This window comes from Parus major, chromosome 7 (assembly GCF_001522545.3).
Source record: "Parus major isolate Abel chromosome 7, Parus_major1.1, whole genome shotgun sequence".
NCBI classification, from domain to species: Eukaryota; Metazoa; Chordata; class Aves; order Passeriformes; family Paridae; genus Parus; species Parus major.
In genome coordinates this window covers 11,323,366-11,335,100 of record NC_031776.1, presented here as the reverse complement: position 1 = coordinate 11,335,100, position 11,735 = coordinate 11,323,366, and positions in this window count along the sequence as shown.

The following is an 11,735-nucleotide window of genomic DNA, read 5'->3' as shown; positions in this document are numbered from 1 at the left end:
TGTCTGAAGGCAGCATATCTCATTATCTGACCCTTAAATGTTGGCTTTATGAAATCATATCAGATGAAGCTGCAGCCTTCAAAAGCGTCTCTCAGCCTGGCAGGACTCTCGCCTTCCTCCCAGCAGCACCTTCAGCAGGCCTGGGGCTGGCTTGGTGCTCATGCCAACCTCTCAGGCTCTCCCCTGCTCAGAGCACCAGTCCAGGCTCTGTCAAAGCTCAGGAAGGTTCGTTATGGTGGAGGGAGTTTCACAAATACTTGGTCAAAACTCTTATGTTCCCACAGTGCAACAGCAGCAGGATAACTCCAAAGGGCGAGAAATGAAGGATGCTGTGAAGGCTGAAGGGAAATCACCCAAACTGTGTTTGATATGTTTAACAAAAACTCACTGAAAGCAGGACGTGATCCACACAAAACAAACCAGGGCAAGTATTCTGTATTTTCTGTAGCCTGTGCAGCTTGAGTAAGGGTGATGTTTAGTTTTAGCTGTGCTTTTGATGCATGAATCTAAAGAGACCAAACGGAGCCACCTCAGAAGGGGAATTACACCTTGTTTGATGGGGATGGCCCTGAGCCACGGGTTTGCACGAGCCGTTTCCTTAGAGCCAGCCACCTGCTCCTCACCCCTTATGTGCTTTTCTCATAGGGTGACTCTGATGGGGGGTAGGGCTGTCCCCAGTAATGGCAGCTCATTGCCTGTGATGTTTGTCACAAATTGCAAGGACCACAGCCCACACAGGCTCCCTGCAGCATCTCATCCCCTGGGACTTCAGATGGTCACCGCCAATGTGACATCCCAGTTCTGCTGGATCACCAGCCAAAGCAAGCCAGGGTCTCTCTGAAGCATCTCAACTGGTGTGAAGAGATTACAGAAATCTGGAAAGACTGAAATAAGTACATGGACCAGGAACAGTTTGACTTTCTTTTAGAAATGTGGTTTTTGCTGTATTTGAACTATGCATCTCTGAAGATTTCATGTCAAAATGGAATTGTGAAATGAATATTAAATGTTTATCAAGAAATTCACAGTTGAAAGTGGTCTGCAATGACAGACCAAAAAAGAAATCCCCTCTGTGCCATTTCTATTCTCATTTTTTCATGACACATTAGTTCATCCAGAAGGACTTTAATACTCATCTTTATAGATATTTTTGCTTTTCACATCAGATATTAAACTTTGCCATCTTGTTCAAGAAGACTCTGAGTTACCAAAGACAGGGCAGGGTTGCACCATCAAAGTTGCAACATTGAAGCCCTGGCATGACTAATCCCCATGTAAATGGAAAAAGACCAAAGATGGGCAGTGTTTGCAGTGGGTAGGTGCAGATCCAGACAGTCTCCTCCAGCCCACAGGTGCATGGGAAGCATGTCCCATCCACACAGGAACAGCCTTGAGTCTCTGCCACCCTCTTCCTTGGCTGCCTTTCGAGGAACAGTGGCACATGTGGCCCTGTGGGTGGCCCTGTGGGCACAGTGGGGCTTGCCTCATGGCTGTCCCCCTCACATCAGGACAGTGGCTTTGGATAAAGGGGTTGCCCCCAGTAAGAATGTTGGATTCTTCGTTTGCTTTCATGAGCAAGTTCATGGGAAAAATCCACTATTGCATAAAGCATAAAACCACTTTTTAACTGTGTCCTTTGAAAGACATGCAAAACTAACTTCCATGGATAAATGCCACCTGAGAGAGCAGACAGACTTTGTGGTCCATCTTAGAGAAGTAGCTTCCAGAAGAAGACATCACCAAGCTGGCTTCTCTTTCCTGTAGTCATCATCTTGTGATGATTCACAGAGCCCAGCTGAAGGGCAGTGATGATGTATCTGTGTGATGCAATGGCAGAGCTGTGTCAGATCCAACACCAGAGCACTACTTCTCAGAGTAAGGACACTCATTTTTTGCTTGGCAGAACCAGTTTAGCCAAAACCTAGTACAAAGTTGGCCCAAACCCTTCCCCAGCAGAGAGCAGGGCTGGCTGATACAGGCTGCCATGAGGGTCACTGTGGGCCCCTGTCTCTCTCAGTCTGAATTCATTAATTAAGGGGAAGATGAGGACAGGACTTGATGTTTCAAGGGACTTGCCCTCACAGGGCAGCATTTCTTGTGGTTTCTGACATTGAGCTGACAGCACAGGGACCAGAAAAAAGAAATATGAATTAAAAATGGGAAAGAAGAAAGATCTGCATCTTTTGCAGGCATGAAACTTGACTATGGGTAGGCAAAACAGTTCATTGCAGCAATTTCTGAAGGTCAGGGCATCATGAGGGGACGACAATCAACAGCTGACAGCCAAAGGAAACCCAGATGTTTAAGTTGCATGTGGAGCAAATTTGATTAGGAAATCAGAGAAAGAGCACAGATTCTGTTATTCTACATCCAGATTTATTTTTTTTAGGTGAAAATGCACTTGAAGCTCTTTTTTGCAGCTTTGACCTCAGCAAACAGCAGTTGTTCAACTGTCAGTGTCAGAGTTGTGAGCTCCAGTGTTTTATTCAAGTCTTATGCTAGCTGATATTTCTGACAGCTTGGAGACTCACATGAATAAATCAGCATTTCAGGTATTATATAAACTTAACCAGCCTAAGTTTCTATGCATTCTGCTAAAACAAAGGAAAATAAACTGGTCCTACAAACATGTAGCCAAATCCCAGAGACTGCTACCTGAAAAAACAGTCTTTTTTTGTTTTGGTTTGGGTTTTCTGTTGTTGTTGTTTTGTTTTTGGGTTGTTTTTTTTGTTTGATGATATGGTGTGGGACATAACAAATCTTGTTTCTTAATGCCTGGAGTTACTTTTAGATTATACCCTAGATTGTACCTTCAGATTGCACAGGTACATTTGGACTGTGCTGTTACACTGTCACAGGCTCTGGTGCCCACAGTACCTGCACTTGTGACTCACTGCAGCACCACGGGGCGTTGGAGGATCATCCACCACCACTGGCATCCAATCAAACCTTGTGCAAAACCTTCCCCAGGACCCACAGGAAATGTGCCTGCTCTCATTGCCTGTTGATGGAAATTGTCAGGAGTCTCCAGGAAATGCCAGTCAGAAAGGGCTGGAGGCAGCAACAAAGTAAAAATAAATCCCAGCCTAGCATATCAGAAGATATTTAGTATAAAGGAATATTTACATGTCCTGCTTTGTGCTTTAGGCACAGCATTTGATAGAAGTAGTCTTCTCAGCCTTTTTCATTGGCAAAATGATGCACATCAGTTGGACCTTGGAAACAAAAGGTGAACAGATGCCTGGCTCCTGAACAAGGCTCTGACCCTCACTCCAGAACAAATGTGGTGAGCATTCGCCTGCACTACTGGGGCCGTTTACCAGCACCTTTCAAGGCAAACAGAAAGATCACCATTGGCCACAATTAGAGCTGGATCCAGATGAAATGCTGCACCCAGCAACTCAATTTTCTACTGATTTTTCAAGAGATAATAAGCTTTTACAGACCTTTGGAGAACGAAGACTTTCACTAAGACTTTCATTTGCAGCTCCACTGACTTCACCATCCTACCCCAGCAATATAAACAAAGCAAATTACCTGAGACTTGCAGACTACCCAAGCCAGGACAGCACAGTCTTCCTATTTCTACATAAGAGGAAATATTTCCTGGTTTGGAAGGTGTGGTCAGGCAAAAGGAACAGCTCCTTTTCTTTAATTAATTTTGTCGCTATTTGTATTTGCACTTTCTTTCATAGTTTCAGGTGCACTAGTTACCAGGAATATTTGCTTCAAGGCATAAGCAGTTACAGTTCTCAATCTGCCTTCTCTCCCAAAATAAGTGTAAGGCTCTTTCCCATAGATGCTCCAGAGCAGATCTATTTTAATCACCAAAATATTAAACCTGCAAACTCAGGGGAGGGAAAAAAAAATAAATCAAAAATAAAAGGCTTTTCAAATCAAGCAAATAAGCCAAGGAGGAAAAAATAGGCTCAGTCATTTCTCCTACCCATTTAATTAATGGCATTCCAGTTCAGAAACGGCACACGCAGAGCAAACCTCTCCGAGTGCCTGTTTGCAGCCGAGCTCCTGCAGCTGCCCCTCTCTGCCCTCCCTGCTGGGCCGTGGCTCTGCCGTGCCTGCCAGGGGCCAGGGCTGGCCGTGCCCGAGGCAGGGCTGCGTGTGGGGCCCTGCTCCCCACCCGGGCCTTGCTCCAGCCAAGTGTTTGAGCAGGCACATACCCTAGTGAAAGGAGCAGGACTGGTTGTGCTTCGAGATAAGATTGTCTGCCAGGGCTTTGTTGAAGGCAGCCTTGCAGATGCAGGAAGGAAAACAAGCTGTAAAGATGGCAAAAGGAGAAGGAAAAAAATGCCCCAAGGGAAGCAGCACTGGCAGGAGACAAAGAGCTCCTCCTCAGTGAAGGGCACAGTGGGAGACTGAGACAAACTTGCACAGCACAAGTTATGTCCGGCATTAAGAACCCCCCTTGCACACTCACTTGTGTGTTCTGCACCTCCCAGGGCAGCCAGCGCTGGGGCAGGGTGCCAGAGACCTTGGCATGAGGAGGGACAGTCCACCCACACCCCACATTGACTGCAAACTGTCCTGAACAAGCAGCTGGGACAGGGGCTGTGAGGCCACCTGCAGCAGGGGCTGCTTTGCTCACAGTGACACCTACCTAGGAAATAATTTGGGGGGCTACTGACCTAGCAGATATTTCAGTGGCAGCAGGAGAAGCATCTGTTGGCACAATTTGGAGGAGGATGATCAAATGCTGCTCCCACAAGAGAGATGACAGGTGAAGGACAGCAAGAACAGCAGAGCCAGCCCAGCAGCCCCTGCTGCTCACAAACTGAGCACAGCACTCAGGCACTCATGTCATGTTTGCTTGTTTGGTTGGCTTGGTTGTTTTTCCAGATTCAGTCTCCTATTGCATCCATGGGTAAGGCCCTGCATCCAGTCTGTCCTGTGGATGTAAAAAGAGAAAAAGGACCTTCACAGTGTCCGTGGAGACCTACCTCTTCCTTATAGATGAAGGTTTTACTGCTTGAACATCTTGCTTCAAGCAAGGCAAGGATTCAAGGGGAAATCCTAGTTCCAGTTTAGCTCAAGCTAGTCTTGTGCAGTCCAGCCTTTTGCATCCACCTGTCCCACATTTATTTGGCATAGTTTCCTGGTTTGCACATCTCCACTTATGGCCCTTCCTCCATTGCTCCAATCCACAACAACAGGAGGATGGAGTCTCCAGCTGGACTGTGAGGATGGTGTGAGGGCAGGGAGGCCAGGGGCAGTTGAGTTTTGAATGTTGAGGTGGGAAACAGCACTGCACAGCATGTGGTTTCTGCTCTCCTCAGTCTGGAGGCTAAAACTAGCACCTGCAGCCCCACAGGAGTCCTGCTGAGAGCACAGGGAGGAGCTGTGGGGTTGGGACTGGCTCAGTCCTGTTGGAATTCAACTGACTGGTGATAAACTCCCTGAGCCAGACAAGACCCAAGACAAGATAATGCACACAGCTTCCTGCTGCACTTTTTGGCCTGATGCATCTCCAAGTTAAACCAGCACCTTGTCCTCACAAGTGGCTGAGCCATGGTTCCTGGCATGCACTGGACCTCGAGCACAGGAGCAACAGGACTGGGCCAGAGGGACAACAGCTGTGCCAGGGCACCGTGGGCAGTTGCACAGCCCCAGGGACCAGGGAATAGCAGGGTACTTACAGTTAGAGCCACAGCTGCTGCTTTGTGCCCTGAGGCCCAAAGACTTTTCTTTTTCCAGAACAAGGAAAAGAGACTTGTGCTAAGTACCTTAGTTTGTTTAATCCACCATACAGAAACAAAAGCCTGAGAGGTTCAAAGCTCCAGTGTTTATTCTATCAGGCTTATTTTCTGGGCTAAATAAACCATCAAAATCTAAGTCTCAGCTGAAAACATCTAAACATGCTAGCTGAAGCTAGTGAATAGTTAGTATTTGGCAAAGACAAAGCATGAATCCATAATTGTTGTGAGTCACCTAGAGAAACCAAGCAGTAGCCAACAATAAAACCCCTTTGAATAACTCAGTGGAAATGAAGATGCCTAAAAACGTGCACACCATCAACACCACATCCTCAGCCCTGGTGAGGCCAGAGGGGGGCAGTTCTGTAGAGGATGTTTCAGATCCCCATTGGTCACTGACCAAGGACCCCATGCCAGTCTCACCAGAAGCCCATCCCTGCATACAAGGGCAGTCTGACATCCACATTCCCTCTGTGACTCATAGAATTGGACAAGTCAGGCTTTTGCAGACAACAAAAAAGATAAAAATCATATTGCTTGGGGGAGTGCCAAGCTATTATTTCACCCAATTAGAGTCTTGAACTGCTGAAAGTTAAAAGGATTTCCTCTGGAAAGAGAACATTCCCCAGCCAGAAAGTCTCCAGAAAGGTACAGGCGCAATAACTCCTGGCATTTGGTGTTAGGAAACAAGTGTCTAGACAAAGCTGCCTTCTGCTGATTTGTTTTTGATGGCATTTTTAAAAGATGCTACAGTACAGATCCTAGGACTTTAATTTCTATTTTTTACACTCCGGATACCTGTGTACAGCTTCACATGTCCAGAACATGCTGGAAATTATTTCCACATCTTCGGTTGTTTTATTTAACTGCTACAGTCTAGAAGTACAATGCCCCCTGGGGTTCTAATGGATGGATATCACTATTTGCATGGATGCACTGTCAGGCAGGAACAAAAGCTGCCTGCACCGACCCTGCAGCTGAAACTGCCTCCTGGGGATACCATGAGTGGGTTTAGCCTCATGTCAGTCCTGCTTGAGAATCCTCAGTTGATCTGAGGAACACAGGGGGCTCGTGCACAGGGCTCTCACAGGAAAGTGCCCAACACACTGGTGCAAAGGCTCAAACACCCCCTCGTGCACTGCATGTGGCACAGCTGGGTCTGGGCACAGCTGGGTCTGGGCACAGCCCTTTGTTAGCATTCCTCACCCAGCTCAGCACCTCCTTTCCCATACCTCCTTGCTGTGAACCAAGCAAAGCTGTGGAGAATTGTACTAAGGGGAAGGTTTTTACCTCGTCCTGCTGTTCTCAGGCGGGCACAGGCAGGCTGGCCATGGGGAGGATGCAGCTTCCCCTGCCACAGCACTGGCCATGATTGCTTCAGCATGTTACAATACATTGATTGAGCAACTGGCAATTACATTGCATTTATCTCTATCTGCAGTGTTATGGTCTTACATTCACAGTTGTCTAAACAAGAGCCTGCCTCCCATCCACAGTAACTTCCATTTTGTGTGCTGATTATACAGCAGACAGAAGCACTAAAGACTGAGCTCACGTTTTGGTGCTGCCCCCCACCCAACCTGTTTTTCAAAAGTAATTTTTAAATGTGCTTCTACATTGCTACAAAAGCAACCCTATTGCCACCCTGCAAAAGGAAATATTTTGTGTTTTGGCACAGCGAGCTTTAGTTCCTTTTCAAGAAGAGGGAATTTAGTGTGGCTGCCCTGAGACTGGCTATAGCTTTATCAAGAGAGATTTCATCATGGATTTAGACAACCTCGCTCGCAGCCATTGTGCTGTCAAACTGGTTTCCTTCCTCTTCTTCCCAACACTTCTACATCACATCCTATTTAGAGCTCTTATAGTGCTTCATAAATAATGCGATAATGAGAGCCCTGTACACTTGTGGGATTTGGGAGGCATTATCTCAGTTTTTAAGAGGTGGAATATGAAGATCAGAGATTAAAGGTGGCAAGTCCAATAGGCTGTGATCCAAACAAGAGTTCTTCTAATTCATTCCCCTTAATTTGGGGCCCTTTCCTGGCTCACAGTCAGCCCAGCTTTCCCACTTCATCCTAGCACTTCAGTCCTGTCCCATCCTTCCTGTTCAGGGTACCTCCCAAATTTTGCACAAAAACATCACTGTCTGCCACTCACTGTACTTTGTTTGAGTTCTGTAGAGACAAAATTGCTGCTTCTATTGGACAGTAACTGGGATGAGAAATTAAATATCAGAAAATCTGTTGTAGATTAATACTGCTGAAAATATGGGAGTCACTGAACATAGGGATGCTCACTGCTGTAAGAGGAATAACCTTTTGCTTAAAAAATACAACAGAGTGCAAAGGACATGAAAAGAAAACACTCAGAGCTACGGCTCACCCTTGGAGGACAAGCACTCACTGCAGAAACTCCTGGATTTCCAGCAGGGGCTAATTAAGCATGAGGAAGTGCAAGCATGGATGGAGCAGTTGGCAGCACTTCATATTAGCTGGAAGAAGCAGCATCCATCTCAGGGCATCACCAGCTCTGTCGGGGCAAGGCTGACTGGTGCTGAGGGCTGCACACCACACCCTGTGGCTGGAGAGGCACAGAGGCTAAACCTGACAGCTCAGACAAGATTTCTATTCAAAATTTTAAACTGCTCCAAAAGACAACATGTTGCTGTGCTTCTCTCTGAGAAACAGGAAGCTACTGCTGCGCTGTCTATAGTTTATAATAAAATTATTATTTTTTCCAGCAAAAGTAAAGCCTTGCTGAAGGACCACACAGGCACCAGGATGCAGCACAGACGACAGGAAGTCGACTTGTGGGATTTTCCCTGTAAAGAAATAGCTTGAGAGGGATGGGTGAGCTGAAGGTTTTACCTGAAAAACACCAGTGGTTCTGTCCCTCCACAGCAGGCAGGCTTCGTGACTCCTGAGCAGTTATCTCTGTGTCTCCACACCAGTCTCAGCAGGCACCTCTCACTGCAGGGACACAAAATCCCAGGATAGCACTGGAGAACTTCTCCACTTCAGAGCAGAAAGGCTGGTGCCTGGGATGGTACACAATGCCTGCCCACCTCATTCTGTGACAGGAAAAAACAGGATGCTTCTTCTTGGCTTCTGATGCCCAGCAAGAGCTGCTGCAAATAGGCACGGACACAGGGCAGGCATGCAGAGGATGTGTGTCTGTGGGTGGCAGGAACAATTTCAGGATGGCTGGAGCAAGCTGCATGCCTGCTGGCAGGAGATGCCTGAAAGGAAGCGCACATCCATGGCCTGTAGGCACTGGGATGAGGGGCTGCTGCAGGGCAGGGCTGCAGCAGTGCCCTGAAATGTTCCCATGAAAACAATTCCTCATGCACAGGGAATGCTACCAGGCAAATTCCCAAGTAACAAACAAACAAAACCCCCAAACGTCTGTTTTCCAAAAGACTACAGTCTTAGCCTGAAGAAAACACTCGTTTTCCTGACAAGGGCTTTCATGGAGCTAAGCAGCAACTCAAGTAACAAAAGGTAGGATTATGTCTCTGATGAGAGGGTAATGCAGCAGAAGCAGACATTGAGCAGCCCCTGCACTCACTGATGCCCATTCTGCAGAGCAGGAATGTTCAATTCCAAAGAAGAAAAAAACAAGCGGAAAATTCCACTCAGAAAAACCCAACTTAGACAAAAAAAAAAACCTAACTAAACCAAAAAAGCTTCCACTGAAATCCAAACCACTAATTCTGCCAGGTGTTTTGCAGCTGATAGCCAGCATGACTTTCCTTTTGGGTCAGTGTGAGTAACAATGAGAAACAGGTAGGAGACCTCCAGGATCTCAGTCCAGAAGTTACCAGGCCCACCATGTACTTCACTGGTCCCCTCAGAGGGAACATGAGATGTCACGAGCACACACAGAAAGGCTGCAGCGGCACTAGATGAGCACCTGGCAGCTCCCAGAAGGCTGGGCTGGTGGTTGTGTCCCTGGCAGTGAAGTGGAAGCTGCATGGAACCCCTTCCCCTCGTAGGGGCTGTAACTGCTCAGTCCAGGGGACTGTCAGATATGAATTAAAACTTACCGTGGGCTGTGAAGGAAGGCTGCCTGCCCTTCCAGCTCTCAGTTAACATGAGAATAATTTTCAAGTCATGTTACATCCCTTTCAAACTGCCAACATCCCTTTGAAACACCTTCATTCATCCTGTTCTAGGCTTAGTGCTAGTTCATCAACCATTTTTCACTGCTAGCTTTGGCCTAGAGTTAACTCCTATTGGTAAAATGCTCTAAGGATCATATTATCATTTTAGATCCTTCTGTTCCACAGGTCCCACTCTTTTGCTTTAAATGCCATCAGTCTGGCTAACTCTTCTTTCTGCATTCAAAATACTAAAAGCCTCTATCATTACTCTAACTTCTGTTCTGGGATTTTGGTTTTGCTTTATCAGTAGACAAAGTGAAAGATCCAGTTTTAGATGAATCACCTCCCTTACAAAAATTAGTGACCCATAGTTCAGGCTCTACATAAATGTCTTTGATGCACAATTACTTCTCACAGGAGAGTCTGCACAAGCCTCAAATCTACTGTAAAAAGATAAAAGGTTTGGGTCTTAATTAAAGGCCTGTCACACTTCTTGGGTAAGAATCACCACTTCTCTGTGTAAAGAGGTTGTAGTATTTCCCAGCTATAACTATAGGCTTTATTATTATTTTAAGGTGCAAAACTGTACACAAATGCCCAAACCATCACTTGTGGAAAGCCATGTGTGAGAAAACCAATCTTATCTGCTTGAACTGATAAGCAACTTGAAATGCAGTGACCTGGCTTACAGTGACTGCAGTCTATCACCACTGTTTATTTTCACTGATCATATTTAGCACTTGAGCTGAATACACTTACCAGTGTTTCAGCAGGAGCCCTTGTGGATATGTGGCTCATTGTTTCAAAGATGAGGAGTTTAACAGTTCCAACTGGAACCCAGAGTACTTATTTCTTTACCTGCTTAAAAGAGGTGATGGCAGATGAGGGTACGGTCTATCCAGCACTGAAAAGCTTCAAATTTACTTCCTCTTCTCCACCCAGTATTTCTGGGTCACAGACATTTTCAAAGAGAATAAAGTAGAAGCTCTAGTTAATTGAGTATTAAAATCAACATTCCCAGCACGGGAGCAGGAGAGGGAAAGACATGCTGCTTCATGATTGAGCTCCAATGGGCTGTCTTGTGAGATGGAAGCTAGCCTGCACTGGACATTGGCTTGCAATGATAAACCATGAGAACATGCTACATAAGGAAAGAGGTGAATCTCACTCCCTTGTTATCAAAAGAAAAAACAAATGGAAGGAAAAAGTGGCCATGCAAAAATATCTTCTCTCCATTTCAATCCCACTGATTAGACCTACTACAACTGATGTTCACATAAATTTTTCTAATTAGGGTAAATTATACAGGACAGTTTCTGAACAGCACAAACATAATTTACCTGATACATTTGAAGAAAAAACTACATTAATAGTTCAGAGGAAACTGAACTTTATGTCTGCTAAGGACTCCTGTTTGAAAATGCATTTACAATAAAAAAAACCTAAAGGCACTAACAGTCAGATCTTCTATTTCATTATGAATACTTTTAATACCTTTGGTGCCCATTTTAAAACATTTCAGCTTAGATTCCTCTTACTTGTCTAGCAAAAAGCAATGAGATGGAATGGTCTCAGTATACACAGGCAATCTCAATTAGAGCAGTTAAACTCACTGCAACCTTCCTAAGGGGGAAAAAAAAAGTCAGTTCATGCTCTTAATACTGGTGGAGCAGTGCATTAGTAACTTGTTGCCAATCTCATCGGGGATCCACTTGCACCAACAGGCCATGAGCAGTTCAGTACCAAGGAGCTGCTCCTTAAGCTGTGTTCCAGAGAGAAACACCAGCTACACTGGCTGCACTTACCAAATGTTACTCAGCTAAAGAAACTCATTTTTGTTTAGGTAATACTCTACCACTACACAAGGAAAAAAAAAAAAACAAACCTTCATGATAATTAATAAACTGAGTGCTAAGCATAGTTAA